The sequence below is a fragment of the Zingiber officinale genome, chromosome 10A (genome assembly GCF_018446385.1).
Source record: "Zingiber officinale cultivar Zhangliang chromosome 10A, Zo_v1.1, whole genome shotgun sequence".
In the NCBI taxonomy this organism is placed as follows: domain Eukaryota; kingdom Viridiplantae; phylum Streptophyta; class Magnoliopsida; order Zingiberales; family Zingiberaceae; genus Zingiber; species Zingiber officinale.
The window spans coordinates 45,058,744-45,064,605 of record NC_056004.1 but is presented as its reverse complement, the minus strand read 5'-3'; the positions used below and the strand labels follow the sequence as shown (position 1 = coordinate 45,064,605).

The 5,862-nt window shown below is 38.6% G+C and overlaps 1 non-coding gene across 1 annotated transcript; it reads left to right on the top strand.

The window, feature by feature from the left end:
* The first annotated feature begins 496 nt into the window (after positions 1–496).
* Positions 497–603, top strand: LOC122028375. The gene has a single exon (XR_006124766.1). It is a non-coding gene; the product is annotated as a small nucleolar RNA R71 (small nucleolar RNA).
* Positions 604–5,862: the final 5,259 nt, after the last annotated feature.

Genomic DNA, 5,862 nt, shown 5'->3' with positions numbered 1-5,862 from the left:
ATAAGAGAAGTTTGGATGATTCTTCCAACCAGGATTGTATGTGTTTGAGTATGGATTGTTCTATTTCTGATTGTAACTCATGATAGCATCACACTACTCAAGTTGATTAATTTGTGCAAAGATGGCTCCCAATTGGCATGAATCTTGAGCATGATCTGTGCTTCCACATGTTTCACAAGCACACACTATGGCATTAATTGTGCTAGAATTTATTCCCATATTTTCCAACTTTTTAGTAAGAGAATCTAGTTTTGCAAACATCAAAGTGATTGCATCTACATCAAATTTTTATGATGCTTTAATTAGGTTTGTATATGAATAGCCTCCATTCCTTTCTGTTGCCAAATGATGATGGTTTTGTGCTACACTTTCAATAATGTTCTCGGCTTCATCCAGGCTTTTGTTCATAAGTGCCCCTCCAGCTGTAGAATCTAGAGACACCTTTGTATGATAGTTGATGCCATTATAAAACGTATGTAGAACTAGCAATTTTTCCAATCCATGATGTGGGCATTGTCTGAGCATATTATTGTATCTATCTCATACTTCAAATAATGATTCAGAGTCTAACTGTCTGAAGTTTGCTATCAAATTTCTCATATGAGCAGTTTTGCTTGGAGGATAGAATTTATCTAGAAATTGTTGCTCACGTTATTCCCAAGTGGATATACTATTTGCAGGCAAAGAATTTAGTCACTGTTTGGCTCTGTTTCTCAAAGAAAATCCGAATAATAATAATCACACTACTTCTGCTGGAACACCATTCATTTTCATTGTACCACAACTTTCTTAGAAAACTTCAAGATGTTAGTTAGGATCTTCGTGTGGTCCACCTCCAAATTGATTCTTTTGTACCATAGTGATTATAGCAGGCTTGATTTCAAAATTATTGACTTCAACAGATGAACTTGTGATACTAGAACGAAGTCCTCTTGCATACATGCTGCATAATCTTTCATTCGTTTGTATGTCATATCTAAATGTTCTTATTCTTCTAGATGTCTTTGCGAGGTTTTTCTTTTATGAAAGGTTCTATCAATTTATAGATCAAAGGGTAACAAATCACCTACAAAGTTAGATCTTCACATACAAAGAACAAGATCACAAGTTTTTTTTTCTTCAAAATTTTCTCTTTACTTGAAAGATAAACTAAACTGAAATGATGAAAATATAAAATATAGAATTCGAATTGCAAAAAGGAAAATTGCAAAAAAACAGTAATAAGCAATGCAAGGTAAGATTTCAAAAACAAAATTTCTAAGACTAGTTACAACTATGTAATAGAAAAGAAAAGAAAAGTTTAGTCTAACTCAAATGATTATCTCTAATGTTATAAACGCAGTCCCCGACAACGGCGCCAAAAACTTGTTACGCAACCGTAAGTACATGGTGTCGTCGTCAATAATAAAATATTATCGATCCCACAGGGACTGGTTATAAGCACAAGAGATGTCTCATGTAGAATTAGCTAAACAATTAACAAGGTAAGGAGTGTACTAAGTAAGCAACTAGAAATAGAAATAGGGAAGTAAATGAAGTATTTGGTTTTGTGAGTGTTCTAGGAATTCAATTTCTTTGTGATATTCATTGATGAATCATGGTTCTCCAATTCATACCCTCAATTGACATGCATTTGTAGAAAGTTGCCGATTTTCTCTTGCAGGAGACAACCAGTAAGGGACTTTGATCTATACCTCTCGCCATTAAATAGTTATGATCCCTATGAAGTCCGTTAGCAGGACAACCTATCACCAACATCCCTCGATCATAAAACACAGAAACATATCACCATTCAATCCACAAAATGGTGTAGGAACTACGCGTATTCAACTATCCCACCTCCTTGTAGAGACTAGCTTCACCTTTCAAGGTGACTCCCTAGATGTCCGTTAGCAGAGCAGCCTGTCACTGACGCCCCTCGATCATATAATCTAGGGGATCCCTCTACTAGATCCATAAGCATCACAAACATTCAATCAAACATGGTAATTAGATCTAAACACAAGAATCCGCACAAGATCAAATAAATACAAAACAAACCAACATCATTTAGATAGGAAATTGACATATCCATGAGATCTAACATCAAATCACACCACAAATACTCCCTTAGTCCTAGAACAATGAATCTACTCTATAATATAAAGATAGAGATCTAAAGATAAAGAGATCATAAATATTTCAATCCCAATCGAGAAAAGAAAATAGAAATGCTTATCTAGAGACGATGAGTGATTTTCGAAACCAATCCTTAGCTTTTGGAGTCAATACGGAGATGGAAATGGCTTTGGAACGCGGAATCAAGGCTGGAGGATATGAAGAACAACCCCAAACTTGATCTCCCCAAAGGGAGAGCCTTCCTCCTCTTTGAAAGAGGAAGAACCCCCTTATATAGAGCAGGGCACGGGCATCACATGGCACGTGCCACAGCCGTGTGGCCTTCACACAGCCTCACACGTTCTGCGCTCGGCCAGGGTCACACGGTCGTGTACTACTTTGTCTTTGGATGGCTTACACGTTCGTGTGGCTCACACGGCCTAGCCAATCTTGGCCTCTAGAAATCTTGCACGGTCGTGTGGCACACACGGCCTGGACTTGCCTTCACTCTGAAAATGTTGCATGGTCGTGTGGAAGTGTTGCTTGGGCCGTGTAGATCTATATAGCCATGTTCTAGACATACTGCTGGGGTGACACGGTCATGTGGATCCACACGACCATGTCATGCTCCTCCTCTGGTGAAGCTACACGGGTTGTCTGCACCACACGACCAAAGTCATTTTCCTCCTTGTTTCTTTGGCATGGTCGTGTGTCTCACATAGCCAATGGTGTCTACCTTTGCTTTTTGCCTGGATAGACCATGAACATCATTTCCTCTCCAAATTTGACTCCTGTAAACAAAAAATACACAAGAGCAGATCTCCAAATAAAGAAGAGTAATTATGTTGAAAGTAAGACAAAGAGTATGAAAGTGCATAGATAAAGCATGCGTAAAATATGTGAATGTGCGTCAAAATATGCTAAGTAAGTGTATATAATCTATGCACATCATCATTCTCTGGCACCTATGTCCTAAACTCCCAAGTTATTCGACCGAGTTATAAGTTATCATGCTCTTGTGCCTATATTCTAGACCTCGAACTATTTAGTCAAGTTATAAGTGAGTATGCTCTGGCGCATATGTCCCAAACTCTCAAGTCATTCGACTGAGTTATAAGTGAACATACTCTCGTGCCAATGTCCTAGACTCTCAAGCTGTTTAGATGAGCTATAAGAGAGTATGCTCTTATGCCAATATCTCAAACTCTCGAGTTGTTCGGCCAAGTTATAATCAAGCATGCTTTCGCTCCTATATTCTAGACTCTTAAGTTGTCTGGCCAAGTAATAAGCGAGTGTGCTCTCACGTCTATATTCCAGACTCTCAAGTCATTCAATCAAGTTATAAGCGAACATGCTCTCACACCTATCGTAGACTCTCAAGCCGTTTGACCCAGTTATAAGCGAGCATGCTTCACACTTATGTCCCAGTCTCTCGAGTTGTTCAACCAAGTTATGAGTCATTATGCTCTTGCGCTAATGCCCCAGACTCTCGAGCCATTCAATCGAGTTATAAGTGAGCATGCTCTTACGCCTATATCACATAACCATGAGCCATCTGGCTTAGTTATTCCATTCAGCCTAGTTATAAGTGTACCTGCTCACATACCTAATTTTCTTATTCTTGCCCCATTTATCTGATTTATTCTACCCGACCAAGTTATAAGCTTGTTTACTCATGCGCCTAAGTTCCCTATCCTCAAGTTGTGGCATTTCTTATAAATTATCTCTCGCACGACACACTACGTGGAGTGCATTCACTCAGAACTCATCTTACAAATCCAATTGATCAACCAACGATGAAAATGTATGGGAATCTTCAATTAGACATAACATGATAGTTGCAAAAGTAAGTTTATAACATCCTATAAAAAATTGAAATAACATGATAAATGCAAATACAAGTTTGTAGCTTCCCACCCCAAGGGTTCAGGATACAAATATGGTTACATTATTTAATCAATCAAATTTAGTGAAGAGGTCGATTGGGATATCATTCAAAATTCATTGGCGATCTAAGAATCGTTTGGGAGATTCAGTCATTAAGTATCCCACATCGTGGAGTTGCTTGATTACTCCTTTCACTCCATACAAGAGCATCTTTATGCTGAGTTGGCTGAATTTTAAGTCAAACTCATGATACTAGAGGTAAGGTTTTCATTAGGCTTTAAAATGTTCATCCTCTCCTACTTTATAGTTGGCTAGTTCAGATTGGACAGACTCTAGTTCAGCTTGCGGAAAATCTAGTTTGTTCTCCTAGGCGTTCAAATTTTCCTACTAATCCAGTATCAGCAGATCCTTGGCCGACAACTCCTCAATTTGCTCCACTGACTCAAAGGCATAGGAGGCCTTTAATTCCTCCAACTTGGTAGTCTTTTGTGCCAGGTCAAATACGGCTCTAGTCCTCATCGCAGCTTCCACCCTAAGTTTGGCTTCACTGGTCTGCAATAGGACTTCCAGTTTCCTTTTTTCTGATTGTTGGTCATCTATCACCTATTGAGTCGCCCCCATAGCTTTCTCTAGCTCTTATAGTAGCTCGACCTAGGTGTCCACCTCCTTTCGCAAACTAATCACCTCAGGAGTCAGAACATGCATAGAGGGGGATTCTAACTCAGCCACACGGTCTTTTAAAATTTTATTATCTCATTCCAAGTTCACCACTAGGTGGCTCAAGCTTAGCCGACCACAAGAAGCTGAAGAAAATGACACAAAAATAGGGTTAGAAAGTCTCACTCACTATAGGAAATAAAACCAAGGACTTACTGGAGTGGCACCCTAAGCAAACTCATCGGCACGCTTAAAAATTGAGAAGTCCCTTGGTTGTCTTGTTGTGCCTATCCAAGTTTTAGCTAGTGATCTTTTTAATTCCATCACCCCAAAAAGCAGCAGGGGAGTGGAACTCTATAGGAGTAATTGATCTAACTTTGATTAGGTATGATCATAATTTTAATGTGTGTGTCAAAGAGTTTAAGTTAGGTTTTCATATTATTTTGGTATGTGTTTGAGTCATGTAGAACTTGGTGAAACACATGATGAACTTGGTGTTGGTTGCTACTCGGAAAACCTATAGGTTCCACTGTACAAAAATTTTGTACAAAGGTCTGAACCTTTTCCTAGCTACCATGTGTTCTTTTAAATTAAATTTTGGATCGCCTGCGGAACTTAACACGTTTGATCCAAAACTTAATCTATTTGTTCTTTTAGGTTTTGACTTGGATCTCCTGCGGAACTTAACACGTTCGACCCAAGTCTCCTTAAGTTATTAATTCCATTAAATATTAATTTCCATAATTGGTTCCCAGTACTGACGTGGCGAGGCACATGGCCTTCTTGGATATGGGAGCAACCACCACCGACTAGACAAAACCTTTTATAGAAAGATAATATTTAATTTCCTAAAATAACTTTAGGTTAACCAAAGAGAACAATCAAATCACAAGAAAAAAAAACAAAAAAACACAACTTCGAAAAACATATTCGAAATTCTAGAACGTAAGCCTCTTGTATTTGGTATTATTTCCATAAATAACTAGCATGATGCGGAAAGAAAAATTACTAGTTATACCTTGTAGAAAAACCTCTTGATCTTCTACCGTATTCCTCTTCTAACCTCCGACGTTGTGTGGGCAACGATCTTCCGAGACGAGAAACCACCAATCACCTTCTTCTCCTCCTAGCTAGGTTCGGCCAATAAAGAGGAAGCTTCACCAAGGAAGAAAATCAAAACACTAACCAAGCTCCAAGAGATACTAGCTTTCTCTCCTTCTT